The sequence below is a fragment of the Pieris rapae genome, chromosome 18, assembly GCF_905147795.1.
Source record: "Pieris rapae chromosome 18, ilPieRapa1.1, whole genome shotgun sequence".
NCBI classification, from domain to species: Eukaryota; Metazoa; Arthropoda; class Insecta; order Lepidoptera; family Pieridae; genus Pieris; species Pieris rapae.
Window position 1 is genome coordinate 5,469,076 of NC_059526.1, and position 16,629 is coordinate 5,485,704.

A 16,629-nucleotide genomic window follows, 5' to 3' on the forward strand; every position below is an offset into this window, starting at 1 on the left:
TCTTGATTCCATTTTCCTTCTTTGTCTAAATAAGTAATTCAAAGTCAAAGACAAAAACCTTCAACATTCATATAGGCAACAAAATGTAAACTTATGAACGTCAAAAAAACAAACAGAAATATTGTATGCACATAAAATATCTGTATTCTGTGTGTTAAAAGTGCGAATAATTTTCCCGTATCGAAGTAATCCAATTCGGAAATCGCTTTCTTGACGTCAGTCAATACGTAATGGTGGATTGATTAAATTTGTAGACACTTTGAAATTTCTTGTTTCGTTTTTACTTTTACTTTATTACTTCAGATCTGTCTGTCAAGTGACAATTTAGCAATCGTAAATCGTTTTATAAATGAGGAAATGTCTGTAGGTGAAGATCTGATAAGATTAAAATTTATATGTTAAAAGTATAACATTTGTTACCTACATACTTAAGAAAATGTATACAACGATTTGTATATAAGATCATCTTGTTGACAAATTAAAAGTTCTGGTAATCGAGGTTATACAAAGTTTTATTTTAATTTACATACACCTTATTACATAAATAATAGTTTAATTTATTAATTACGTACTATAGTTGAATAGTTTGACAGATAAGCGTAACTAAATTAAAATACATAATTTATTTTGACTACATAAATCTTGGCTTCTATTTCTGCATTTGGCTTAACATATCCATGAAAACATTGCACCTGGTATTGTATACGCGATATTTCATTTAACTTAAACATACATTCATATGAACAATGGCAACTATGAATTCCTTGGAGAACGACCGGGGCTATTGGTTTAGTAATAAAAATCTGAACCTCTGTAACGTGACCCGAATATAAATCGTCATGTAAATAACAGCTGTACCTTTAGCAAGCATGATCACGATAAACTGTCCAATATTCATCCCAAACACATAAAATCTGAAATGAAAAGTCTCTAAAGTCCACTCAATAGAACCCGAATGTGCGCCATGATAGCGCCCAGCGTAATTTTTTACGATTGCGCGGGAAAAATAAATATTTTTAAATTTGGAGCAATATTGTGGACGCGGGGTTACCATAAATCCAAAGATGGTCGTAACACACGGTACACATCGAGAATTTTTAAAAAGGGAGTTTTATAGAAAAACTATATTTTCTCTCAATTTTATGATTAATTTCTTTGAGGTTTTGATTTCTTATGTAGAATGTTTAAACAGTTTAATTAATATTATTTTTATATCCTCAAACAATGTGGCTTTTGTAAAGCCTTGAATATACAAGTTTAGTATAAACATACAACACTATTAATGTACGTGTAACTACTAATGAGCCATTAGAAGTACTCCTAGTATAATGGTAACACTGCAAACGCATTACTGCATCATTATAGGAAACGATGGAACAATACTATGAAAAGAAATAGCCTATAATTGTATTTAAACCTTATATTATTTAATAAGGCAGGATTAATGCATAATGTGCCATTGGGATTTTCTCTGTTACAAAACAAATGAATTGATATTTAGTATCGACACAAATGTTGCCATAGGTGTTAAATTTAAATATTTGCTAAATATTCGGGGTGTTACAGGACTTTATGCGATACAGTGAAAACGTTAAAAATCGAATTTAACTTTTTTTTCTAAATTATGAGTTATGACGTATGACGATTATACTTAATAAAATTAAAATTTATAAAAATAACAATTAAATAAATTGAAAAATTTTGGTCCCTGTAGCAGTATACCTTTAATACTGGTAGCATTCCCTCGCAGTATTCTCCTCGATACTTCTAAGAGCAGTGTTGGCCTAATGGCTTCAGCCTGCGACTCTCATCCCTGAGGTCTTAGAGTCGATCCCAGGCTGTGCACAAATGGACTTTCTACCTAAGGAAAACATCGTGAGGCAACCGGCTCGCCTTAGACCCAAAAAGTCGAGGGCGTGCGTCAGGTACCGAAGGCTGATCACCTTCTTGCCTATTAGATCAACAAACGATAATGAAATGTAGCGAAACGCGGACTGTAGGTAGCCTAAAATCTGACAGCAATTAACCCGTTAATGACAAAGTCTCAACAGAAATAATCTCAAATAATGATGGGGACTATTAACGGATATAATTATCATTGTCTCCTCAATAAACATCTTCTAGGTGCGAGAGAGATGTTTCAGCGCAGGAATCAGTCACCTATGTAGTCCTGGAATGCGTGGGTGTGAGGTCGCTCCTTGCAGCTGCGAAGTACCAAGGTGACTTCTTTGCTTCAGGAATGAATGGTTACGCACTAAAGTCCTAGTGAGAGAAAGAAAGGGCGGAAACTGAGTCAGCCAACGTTTAACATAACCTTTTTTAGGCATGATGTTTCAAATATTATATCAAATATGAGAGACCAACTTTCTAGGTATATCTAAGCGTATTTTTATTAAATACTCAACATATGTTATAGAACTCATAACAGAAATATTATCAGGGCAAAAGTGATACAGAAAAAAATTTACAAAAACCTAACTAAAAAAATAATAATAAAAAGAACTCAAGTAAGCGTAAACTAACATAAACAAATAGTTTCTATGTTAATATATATTAACTGTTGAATAATGAAATAAGGCATGTATTGATATATAATAGCGTTTTATCCTGTAGAGGCATTGTCACAAATCCTCCCATCCGATACTGCCCCGGGACGCATTTTAATTTTCCGCTAGCCATCAGATTTATATGTTTTCAGTGTGCCCGTCAATTTTCGCGATTTTTAATTTGAACGCTACGTTGATCCTGAAAAGGCAGTCGTTTCAATTTTCATTTCACCTTTTTATGACGTTTAAACGAACGATTTGCAATTATTATGATGGGTTTTTATGGAAATATATTTTTGACAAAGCAATGTTGGCGTAGTGGCTTTCGCGTGCGAAACTCATTCCTGAGGTCGTAGGTTCGATCCCCAGCTGTGCATCAGTCGATTTTCTGTCTACGTGCGCATTAGACATTCACTCGGACGGTGAAGGAAAACATCGCGAGGAAACCGCCTTTGACGCAAAAACTCGATGGCGTGTATTAGGCACAGGAAGCTGATCACAAATTTGCCTATTAGATTACCAAAAAACAGATACAGAAATCTGAAGCCCAGACCTATCAAGGTTGTACACTGCAAAGGCCACTTTTAACCGACATAAGCAGAAACGTAAGTGTATGCATTTGATCATATAGTATTCTATATTTAGATGCCTGAACAATAACATAAAATTAATAATTTGTATATATATGCGTAAACCACATTTATACACATATGGCTACAGGTTCATTAACTGAAAGAAACAAAAAAAGTAAAGTAGACGATTTAAGGATTCTTTAAAAAATTCTAAACTATTCATTAAGTAAATTGAGTATAATATAAAACAGATGCAAATGCAAGCACAGATTAATATAGAACAAAAATCAATCTTCATTCTTCCAAATTTCAAAACACAGCATGAACCACAGACATATAAGAGAAACAATACGCCCCTTCAGTTGTATGTATATTATCTGATCTACACTATTAAAGAGTTGAACAATTCTGTCCCGTTTTCAGAGCGAGGTTTGAACGAGATTAAACGTTAATAGTCTTTTCGATCCAGTCGAGATTAACCTACACTAGATAGGTGGGTAATTGAGTCTATTTCCTTTCTCCCCAACCTCTAAATTGTAGAGGTTCGATTCGCTTGTCTACCCTTTGCCCTTTCTATTTATGTACGTTCTTGTAATAAAGTTAATGGCCTGCAATTGCTCAGTACTGAAAAACTTCTGAAACCCTATGTCAACTGAGGGAACTTTAAATCATACGATTGAATTATTAGGCTAAATATAATCTATGACTTTATGGGATGTTCTATCTTGTTATAAATCACAACTCATTTTTATCTTTGTTAATTGGTTTATCCTTCAGAAATAACACTAATTAAATTATATTCTAATAGAAAACGCTCAAGGAAATACATGTTCACTCGTCTTAAAAGTCTGTTCTGTGTGACGTCTGTTTTCTTCTTTTCTTAGTGTGTATTTATGTTGCCACATACATCAAAATCTTCTAGAAAGTACTGCACAATATAGTATGTATATTTTTAGTGTGTATCTATGATACGCTAGATCTTTACACTTTTTTTTTATTTTTTTTTGTCTCCTTGCAGGCCATAATACTAGTTTTGACCGATTAAAATTTATAATTTATAACTTTAATTCTTACTTATACAATCTACATAGCCATGTGAAAGCTGAGGCAATCCAACTTCTTGACTTACAGGAGTAAGACGCCTAATAAACAAGCTTAATAAACCTAGTGTAGTTGATATAAGTACAAGAGCGATGTCAAAACACATACTGTTAATGAGCAATACCGTAGTTTAAGCCATTCATTAGTAGTATAGAACATTAATGTTACTTTAACATACAACAACAGGTTAACATAATATTTCTTATCAGCTATAATTACCATATAGGCTACTTTAATTAATGTAATGTCGCACTCTTTTTTGTAAAAAACTTTTTTGTAAGAAAATTAAAATCTTAAAAAGTATTGTTAATACTCTTGTTTATTGGTTTTGTCTTACAGTATTTTTTTATCTTACACTTTGAACGTTGTTGTTATTCTTTAAGAATCGATGTCCGCCATTTTTGAGTTCACCGTTCAGTTCACGGGACTCTGGGGGAGATTCCGGAAAATTGCAAACATAAAGTTTCTAATCGACGGATCTTTTATTCCCAAGCTTTGGAGATACAGCCCATTAGCTTTGTAATGGGGGATGTTCAAAATTTATTTTATCATTTCTTGGCACGTGACGCATCTGTTTAAGTAGTTTTAAAACAAAACAGATGTAGCGGGTGACACTAAATCGCGGATACCTTTGCCGTTTGGGGTGAAAAAATTAATAAATAAAAAAATATATCCGAGGATTAGTGAATTAAATATCCTGAAACAATAACAGTTACGAGGTAGCTAATTAACATGTTGGGCCTTTTGGTTCTAGCTTTCTGTAACAATAAATCTTCCAAGATTAAAAAATTATTGAATTATTTAAAAAAAAAATTTACTTTTATCATATAATGTTTATGAAACTGAGCAGTGTTTAGAAGCACTTCTATATGTAAAATCTTCTTTATGCTCTATCAGTTTAGACCTAGTAGTCTAAGCATGTCTCAATCTTAAAGTCTTACATGCGAATCACGGTAAGCCAATAGCTTCGTTCATACGGCATATAAATACATGCGTTAGGCACAGAAGATTTCGATGAGGTGATCCTATGAAAAAAAAATATTTAGAGACACTTGTAGAAATCAGAGACCAATTCAAATTGGCATTGGTTACTTTTATATATCCCCTTCGAATTAAACGTTACTGTAATGATTATGAGTTTAGATATTATGTGTGTTATAATGAGAAAGACTTAATTGTTGGTGGACAGATGTAGCTGTAATGCCCTTTATTGGCCCTCTCACCCGCTGGTAGAGACATATAAATTCAGAGCAAATGGATCCAGACGCCGAAACCTTTATACATTTTGCCGGAACAATATAATAAACAAGATTTGTGGAATCCTCTCTCGTAATATAAAAATATTCATTTTATGAATATTTCTAACCAAAGTATCGCCCTCGAATAGTCTAACGTAAAGTAGAATACTAGTGTAAATTAATTTATAAGCAAAATGGCGCGCGAGAATTCGAAACTGTTCTCTATATTAATAAATTTTTCTATAAATGCATTTGAGCGTTTAATATTTGTGAAAACATCTTTAATACACTAGCTCTTGAACGGTCTCAGCGTGTGTGGGAAGGCTAATCTACTAGCATATAACGAAAAACAATCGAGGACAAATACTGAAATCTGAAGCCAATATCAAAGGTGTCACTGGATTTTTAAAATTAAATTTAAAGTATTATTTAATCCATTAAAGAGGCTCTGGATTAATATACAATTAAGAGATCATCAACTCACCAACACCGACTTGGTAGCTTTTGACTATAAAGATAATTCATATTAAAGATTTGATATTCATGAACAAAAAAGTGCGTGCGTACATATGTGAGTCAGTCAGTGAACATCTTTGTAAACTTATTATTACCAAGGTAAACGACTCAATAAATGATCATGTACCAGTTTAAGATCACTCCATGTATTTGTATATCTATATTCACACTGTCTACAATCTATATAGGTGCTTATGACAATATAAATAAATAAAAATCTGCGTTTACTGCACAAGACGTTATGCGACAAAATTGCTATCGAAAGAACTAATAGCGTGTATTTTTCTCGATCTCCCTTACTGACTCTCTCTCATTCAGTCTCAACCGCTATCTTTCTTTTCTTCGAAATCATTGCACGTCTTCGTGACGTTTCGTAAACATTTGACGCTCATGCGCCTAGAGAAGTTTCACATCAAAAATCCTAGGTCCCACATATTTAAAGAATATGTATAACATTATAAAAACAATTGTTTCACTCTTTGTTAACGCAACGAATTTAATTTGTCAACTTATAAATTCAACACAGTGAAATAAAACAAATAGCCCGCCGTGTCCGTAGTGAAATGAAAGCGACTACAGAAGTTGCGAAGTTGCACCATAAATCAACCTATGCTTTAACCGCGATATGAAGAAGGTTGTATTATTGAATTGAACCTTATTTTTGTAGATATAAGGGTCATATAGAGTGAATGAATGATTGTGTAATAAAGCAGCCCAGGGGAAAGTGTAGTCAAGGAACAAAGATAAGTCGGGATTGTCGTCGAGCTCGTCTGCGAGGAAATTACAACTAGCACAATACAAAGAGGCTTCAACCTCTCCTGCTTTTCAGTTTAAAAAGTTGCGATTGTCTATGAGAGAATGGAGGAGGTTTAAAATGAAAAATAAAACCTCTTTTATTTGAAATTAATGAAATTTATTAATTGTTTTTTTAGTTTTTATATATAATATAATAAAAATAATTAATCACATGAAAGGTAGCTGATAATAGGTAGGTGATATTTGGTATTTATTGACAAATACCTAGTTCCCAAATATTAACATTAATATAAAGGAAAATATATAAAACATTAAAAAACGATTGTTTTTCTCTTTTTTAAAGCTAAAAATAAAACTCTAGCTAACTTTAAACCCTTTTTTTAATTTTTAAGAAAAACGAAGGTAAGGATGTATTTTTTATTTTTGTTGGTGCGTCTTGTTTTTAAAGTAGAGATATGAAACAATAATGATTTACCACATTCTAAACTTAAATTTGACATGAATCTTAATACAAAACTTTTATTCGCCTTCTCCATAACTGGAAATATACTTCTACGAAATGTCAAGGTAACTTTATTTTCTTAAATACATCTTGGTAAATCTCTTGAATTATTTACCTGAAACTTTTAACGATTTCGTTGCCACTGCAATGAAAAGATATTTCACTTGAGTTTGGTTTAAAAAACTTCTTGTTGCTTTTTTTAATACTATCTAAGGAGTTTGTTAAAGTAGTAGTATGGTTCCTGGGTCAGAAGGATGTTTTAAATAATGGAAAAACATAAATAAGTTAATAGGTAACACTTGCATATAACAAAATATTAAATTTATGCTATATTATCAAATTATATTATGTGTTTGTAATATGTAAGTATGAGGCGATTACCGTCCGGTTGAGGTAATCGCCTCACTCATAAAACTAAGAAATTCTGAGTGAAGAAAATGCACAGCCTTCGCTCATATTAACATACGCGCCTTTGGGATATTTTTTTCTAGATTATTAAAATACTAATTTTATCGCTATATCTATTTTATTAAGTAAAAAAATAGATTTTATAAAAATAAATTAAAGTAAAGTTTTATTTAAATTGGAATTATTGATAAAAATCTTCAAGTTATAAAACATATAAATAACTCATTTTTTATTATAAAACTCTAATTTACACCCTGAAATATAACGTTAATTTTAATTATTTTTAAATAAATAGTACTACATTTAATTCCAATCAAACAAGGTAATAAATACGCACTTAAACAAATATATAATACAAGTTATGTACCGCCATTAATCTGCAATATCCAAAATACGTCTCATTAAAAATTGTATAATTTTTCAGTACACAGAGGCCAGATAAAGTCTTTAGTTACGTGATCTTTCTCGAATACCGGAAGCTGCAAAAATGTTGAGACATAATTAAACGGTGCACGCGATAATAAATTTTAGCTCCTACGTTATTAAGGGTAAATTGCTTTGTTTAATGCTTATTGCATTTTGGGAAGACCGAACCCCAGGGCAGACGAAATATGAGGATTAAATTCCTGTACTGCACTTAACAAGACTAATTTATGCATGATGCCTCCGACGGAGTATACTCCACTTAACTAAACTAATTGAGAGGTAATGGTTGAAATTCCACAGCAATATGTTTTGTTTGTTTGGCGTGCGGGTATATTTGTAGGAGTGCTTTCAATGTAACATCCACTAAATTAAGGAATACGCAAATCTAAAACAGCCAATGTGAATTGCACGTCTGATATTTAATAATATATTTTAATTATTAAATTTTAAGATTACTTATTAGGTATATTAGAATTACTATATGTACAATTTATTAAAAACTAAATATATAACATACATATCTTCTTTAATATCATTCTTCAAACGTTTATCTTGCACTATTATAAAGTCTGAAAGAATCTTTTCGATAAAATTGTGTTAATTTTTAAATGGTCCATTTTATTTATAACATTAATCAAATAATGCCTTATTTAAATATGATAAGTACAAAATATTTCACTCTGTCATGCTGTAAACGAGTTACGCAAGCCTACGACGTAGCGTGAAATTGCCCAGAGGCTACGACGTAGCACGTGGGGCGATGATCGAATATTCTGTAAGACATCCCTTAAGATCGTTATTATTATATACATGTCCTATTATAAGAAATTATATTTTACCTTAATAATTGAGAATGAGTATGATTTCCTCTCCTTTAAACACGGAATAGAGATAAATGGTATACATATATATTTGTTCGATATAGGGAACGTGTTATATAGGACTTGCAATGGTTGAACACTTATAACAATAAGTAATACGATATAACCTTCTTTTTAATTATTTTATATATTTTTTAAGAGCAAAGATTATGGGTTCGGTGCCTAATTAAACTTAAATTTCGCTCCAATTATATATAAATTTATTTTAATAGTTAAAGCACACCATTACACAATAATTTGAGTTCATTATTGTTTAGCTGTGTATTGAACTTTAGACTTGAGATACAAATACCATTTGACATATTGACGGTTTCATGATCACTTACTGTTTATTGAACCTAGTATTACTAGTAATTTAGTACTTAAATTGCACCAACGTCTCTTAAAATCTCTTTTGTTTGAGATGCAACATTAAAATTCTCAATAAAAACAAAAGAATCAACAAAAAATCTAAATGGAATGCCTTGAATACGCCATAAATTACTAATAAGTGCTTTTGGGAAACGTTAAAAGCCTTCGAGTGGGCTTATGACGGCTTATGTCTATGTTTTTATATTTCTGGATCTTTCGATGTTATAAAAGTATTATATTACTATGATTTTATTTGACAATAAGCATCATTTTTTGCTCAAGTTAAGTGAAATATTTATATTGGTTTTGTTACTGGTATGTTTTAACACTAGCATAACTTGGTTTAACTACGTTTTTTTACGCCCTCATATCGCAAGTTGAGTAATTCAGTCAACGTCTAAATGTACTACAATCTATTATAATAGTACAATTAGACGTTTATATATTAACAAATTAAAACATATTTTAGTACTAAATATCTGTAATGTTATTAATATTGATTATTATTTTTGGTAAAATAATGTTTAAATAATATGGAACCTTATCTTATGGAACGGATAATAACGCGATTTTATTCATAGTTTTTTTTTATAAAACAAGGGGTAAACGTGCAGGTGGCTCACCAGGTATTAATAATTAATACCGCCGGACTCTCTTAATATCAAAGGGCTGTGTGCGTTGTCGGCCCTTTAAGAATTTGTACGTTCTGTTCTTGAAGATCTCTAACACCCAAACCCAATAACCTATCTCAATCCATTTTTGAACATCTGAGATATAGATATTTTATAATTATTAATCCAAATTTTAATAAAAGTGAGCCAATAGCCAATCGACGCGTTGTAATAGGTATCTGTCGATACAAGCTCTCCAAGTTAGGTCGGATCGGTGTATGTGGATATATCTTTGTATGAAAATGACAGTTCAACTGTGCCAATATCCTATCTTAAGATTTTAACTTACACCAGTTTTTAAAATAATGAAAAGCTGTTTGATATTTTTTAAACATAGATATATATATATATATATATAACATAGACATGTATATTTAAATATTATTTGTACGGTTTTATTTACTTTGAATGTCACGGTTTGATCTCAGATTGTTTTCAATATAAGATTGTGGATTAATTATTGGGTTCGGGCGTAAGTTGAATTATTTCGGAAATAAATAGGGTTGCTTGATGATCACTATTGCTGAAAACATGAAACGTCGTATATGAAAATAATGTTTTAATTTTTTTTTATATGTGAAGACGTTTTATTTTAATGTGTAGTTCTCATAAACAAATATGGTATTTTTTTTTCTTTTTATCTTCGGAACCTTGCCTAAAGGGACTCCTTTTAATAATATTTTTTAATTATTAAATTTTAAGGTTAGTTATTAGGTATATTTTTATGTATTATGTTATTTGTTTGAATAAATATGGTATTTTATTAAATATTTTTGTCTCTATATTTTATACACGAAATGATGAAATCTGCCATATTTTGTAATCTGAAAATATAAGTGATCTTCGCCCTCCGCTATCAGGGGATGAATAAATCTACAGCATAATGCTACTTTAAAATGATAAATGGCGTGGTCCTGTATTTTTCATTAAAGCGACAAGGATTTTTAGTAATATTTTGAATATCTATAATTATCATTATGACTTATTTACATGAACAGTTGAAAATTCAAAACATATTAACAGTACTGCACATTTTTAATAATTGCTTCTCCTATAAGAGTTATTCATTAAATTAAAAATGCAATGTAAAGTCTAATAATCTGGGAAACATTAGGTTCATTTGGTTTTACTCAATTTTATTTTGGGACAAGCTTTTCGAATATAGGTTCTTGTCAAATATGATCGAACAGTTTATATACATATATTATAATCTTTTTTGATGATATTAAAGTCAAGTTTTGCATTTTTCAAGGCAGTTTTTGCCGCGCTCCACCACTTTGTAGAACCAGCTGCAATCTGAAGTATTTCCGAAACAATTCGACTTAGGGCCTTTCAAGAAAAGAGCGTACCAATACTTAAACTGCCGGCAACGCACTCGCGAGCCGTCTGGCATTGAGAGTCTCCATAGGCGGCCCCTGCCCCTGTAAAAAAAAATATATTTCATAAATGGCTTTCGAATTAAAAATTGAAAAGACAAAAATAACAATTTAAAATATGCCGCGAGTTAGGGTCGTGTTACAATTGAAATAACACTAAATCCGAAGCCAAGGCGGTGGCGGTAAGATATTTACTTTGTTACGAGAACAAGATTCAAGCTATTGTTTGCTCGAGTGAATTTTCATTTATTTGCTTAGACTGTCTTTGTATTTCCTTTCGTATTATTTGATGATATCGCCATTTTGTTGAATTGTTTAAAGCGGTTTTATGAACAAAGTTCGCATGTGTTTGAGAGTTGTGACACATTTAACGCAAGTTCACTGCGTAGTGTTAGCCTAGTGGTTTCAGCGTGTAACCATTCCCCTTCAGGTTTGAGCCCCGGTTGTGCAACATTGGATCTGGACATATGCGCATTTAACACGCTAGTAATGTAAGGGAAAACTTCGTGAGGAAAGCGGTTTACCGCTTAGCATTAACTCTGTATGTAGTTATTTAAACAACTTATAAATGCCAACCCTATTACAATAATAGAAACCTTTAAACTTGTATTGTATATTTTTTTTAAGTATTGTCATTCATATCTTTCTGGAACTGAGACTTCAAGTTAAATTAATACAATTATATAGACGCCAAAATTATTGATGGATCATATTCAAGTATTTTTAGGTTTTGTTAAAAAAAATATGGAAGTCTAATACTAAAACCTTACAGCAGGCTTTCAAAAGCATGTTTTTTTTATCAATTTTCATGGTATAAAATCATATATAAATTTCTTTTTACAGAGAACACCTCCCTCCACAGATGGTTAAGGGAATCAATGTAAGACAAATAGCAAAACATTACCCCATTGTCTCTGTATACTTGAATAATTCAATGAAGACAAGTATCATATAATGTGTGAATTTGCACGATATTTACTGAGTTCTTGTCGAGATTATATTCGACTCCAGTGCCGGGACTGTGAGGTGTCGATAACAGAATGTAATATTTTCATTCTAAATTAATATACATTTCATATTGTTTTATGCTGTGTTAATTTCGATAAATTTTACTTGAATGAATGTGTATTTGTAGCATATTTGTACATGAATGCGGTGTTCACGGTTGGTATATTTATCCGAATGAATAGCTTCGTAATGTAAATAGTTATGTTTAATATTTAAACATTAATAACTATAAGCTGTGTGATATGGTTTAAATAATTTTCAAATATCTGTCTGAATTTAATCAACGGAACAATTTTGTGTGACAAAGGCTACTACTAAAAAATATTTCTAAATCCAAAACACTTTACAAAATTAACTCTTATTGGATATCCATAAAACAGTTTTAAATATATCGTTTTATATATATTGAATTTACAAAGCCAAAAAATAAAAATATAATATACGAAATTAACGAATTAGTTTATTATATATATATAATATATAACAAACTAATTCGTATTATTTTAGTTGAACCCTAGACTGCTGTAAGAGGTATTTAATAAAAAAACATTTATATACGTTTTATGACTAACATTCTACAATACTCCAATTCGCTGGTAAATCATTGGTATATCAATACCAATTTAAAGAAAATGCAATCATATAACATAATGTTCAATAAACTATAATAGTCGTGCATCTCAATAACGATATGAAAGCTTACTAAGGTACATATGAAACTCGATCTCGCAATATGATCGTAATGTTTTCTTTTCAAGAGATTTGAATGCGGGAAGCCATAGATCTATGCATCGAGTGGGTATTGGACAAAGCCATCGGCTGACAACCGCTCCCATTCCTTTTGTTGCGAGTATTGCAACAATAGACCTGACCTATTTGTGTCCATTTTGAAAAATATGAAAAGTTATCCAAGTGAAAGTTTTGTTTTAACTGTTGTGAGATTCAGCGTGAATTATGTGTGTGTTATTGATGAAACCACTCCTCTTAGTGACAATGAAGGAAGAGAATGGAAAAATTTTCATTTATTTTAGTTGTATTGTTTATAACCTAGATTCGAGTTCTTGAATACTTTCCTGGGATGAAAGAATATGAATGCTCTTCCCTGCTCCACTGACATGTATTTTCAATAAAATACGAATGAATGTATCATTTTTCATGTGAATACATTGATGCGACATTTTAAAAGTATTTTTAATAAACGGTATAGTTTGAATGGATTCTTTTCTATAAAATACCACAGGTTTTTATGCATAAAGTTCAGAGATAAGAACATTCCTTTTAAAACTTTGAAGTAGCCTACAAGATGGCAACTATTTAGGCTATGGTCTTCATCATTTGACTTCACAACAGAAAGCACAATGCCTTCTGAAAAACCGACTCAATATCAAAAATATACAAATTTTTTCAAGAGCTTAATAATTTGGAACAATATATTACAAAGCCGATCATTATGTAACTTATTCGAGGATAAACGAATTCTTTATAATATGAAGGTGTTTAGCCTTTTGTGACTAACAGACGCTATCGACTATCGAACTAAGCCAGTTTCCTCACGATGTTTTCCTTCGCCTTACCAGTGAAAGTTGCATGCCCACATAGAAAGTCCATTGATACACAAACTGTACGACCAGGCGTAAAGACTGTTCAAAACGCACTGAAAAACCATTTAGAATTTTTCCTTTTTCGAATACACAAATGAAACTCTAAAAACTCCTTACATTTCTCTAAAATATATTTAATGCAATTTTATGGTAAACCATCACGATTGGAGCGGCAAGTCTTCGCCTGAAGAAAAGGAAATCTAACTGACCGTAAAGGTTGAGTTTACTTTACCGTAAAGTTCCCGTGTTAGGAATAAAAATTCTACCTCAGATGCATACGTCGGGGTACATAATATGAGCTTTTAGAGTTTTCTTTAGGGTTAAGTTGCGCTGTGCTTTTGTGGCAAGAATTTGATCTGACTACAAAAATTAAGGGATAAGCCATATAAAATATACTTTATACAATGGTATTGATAATGATATGTAATAGTATTATAATAATACATGTTAATAACCGCCGGAATACATAAAACAGTTAGTGTTTAGAATCTAAGTAAAATTAATTTATTGTTAATATATCCGAGATTTTATTAGCGATTCTGCTATTCGGAACGAAGAAGAATAAAAAAAAGAGATAACTAACATCGGTCCAGCCGATCTTTAGCTATAAGTGGTATTACTAACACGACTTTGTTTTATCTATTTAGATAAAGTGTGCAGCCGTGTATGGCCAACATAAGCTACAAGTAACGTAATATACGTAACGTAGCGTTCAAGATAAACACTTTATATGAGTTAATTTATTCGAGTTATTCTGTAAGAGTTATTCAATATCCATGATGCTCATGAAGGACCAAACTGTACAAACTTCTCTATTATGCGAACAAAACTTACACCTTCAATAAACTGAAGCGTCTAACTCCAGTCTCAAGTGTTTGAAAACTGCACAAACAGACCGTTTTATCTTTGAATACGGTAAGTAATTACTTTTGAAGACTTAACATCTTCTTTGAAGTATTTCTAAGTCAATCGAGAACTATGCCTCGGAGGAAATCGTATTAAGACTTTCATAAGAAATACGTAAAGACCTTATCTCAAGAATCTTTTATTACCCACAATCAACAGTCTAAAATTGAACCAGATGTTATGCTGTCATTTAACAGTTATCTATTTTTTTTAGTATACAAAGTCTAATAAAGACTGGTTAATAATGGTAACAAGTCATCCGTACACATGTCAATTACTTAAAACTCGTTTAAAATCCATAACAACAAATACTATTTTTAGTGACATTCATTAATATATAAAATTGCTATAATTTCGTTTACAATCTCCTATACAGTGTTGAATTTTACGGTCTTTTAAGTTTTATTGATGATTTGAGATCAAGGGAAATTAAAAACACCATTAATTCGAGAAGGACGGTTCCTTACCATGCATGCCATACTATGGCATGCAATGGACCCAAAAAAATCGACGTCGGAAAATAACTATTTATAGCGGCACAGGTTTTTTTAAGTTGGCAGCAAATAAGGTAAAATATAGTTATCAAATAACGTATTTATTATTGTATTCAAAGAATAAATCTAGCGAAAACTACCTACTAGCTTGGTCGCCCTAAAATACCAGGAGTCACATCGAATTATGTTTTAGAGACAAATGAATTTCAAGTTTAATACATGAGAATAAATGCTGTTTTCGCGTGTACAAGACAAAGGCTTTTCTCTCTACAATAAGTTCTGCAGGACATTTAGATGCACCCTAGTCTTAGATAGGCTTAGGCTGTCTCGACAACATTACTTTGCAAAACGATGAATATTCAAAATTTCTTTGTGACTATTGTGTTGTATTTTGCCCGTGCCTTACAATTTTGTCGCTTTCATGTTACTAGTTGTACTTGCATGGCAAGCAGATGATCGATCAACCGTCTTTATTTATAACTAAGGTATTACTGGAAATGTATAGAAAATGACAAACGGTTTAATGTAGAAAGTCACCCAAAATTTTTATCGGTTTTGGAAGTATTCTCTGTTCCTCTCTACACATCGTCGCATTCGATGGAACCACTGAGAAAAGCAGTGGGCCCATTCTTCTATGACATTTTCGTACGCTTACACACGTAAAGCGAATACCTCGAATTGTATCTTTAGTTCTTGGGAATAAATGAAAGTCGTAACTCACCAGGTCAGGACTGTATGGCGAATGGCTCAGTATCTCGACATCTGCCAGAGTCAAATATTCATCAACACGAAGTATTATCGTGGTGAAGGACGATCCTGCTTCAAGGTCGCTGCTGTCGAATGTTTTCCAAGTCAACAAGCAAACAGCGATTGACATACCAGTCTGCAGCAACCGTCCTTCCATCTTTTAGCACAACTGTCACGTGAAACAAGAGTTTTAGATTTGCCGCCAATTCACAAAAACAAATGACAATTTAATGCAACATACTACATCAGGTTACCAAAGAGTTCTAAATTTAAAATTAAAAAAAGTTTTTATCAGCAATGTTTCTAACTGGCCAGTTCTAAACATTTTCAGTGTTACTCGTAGTATCGTTACTCACTAAGCTAAGAAAATGTTTCTTAATATGTTTAATCGATCGAATCGATTTATATGATTATAAATCGATATTTAATAATCGTCGGAGTCTAATTATTACCGTTATCACAATTTATAAGGACGCAACGTAATGGATGTCTGTAGGATTCCATACTAAATCCCTCCAATATAGTCTAA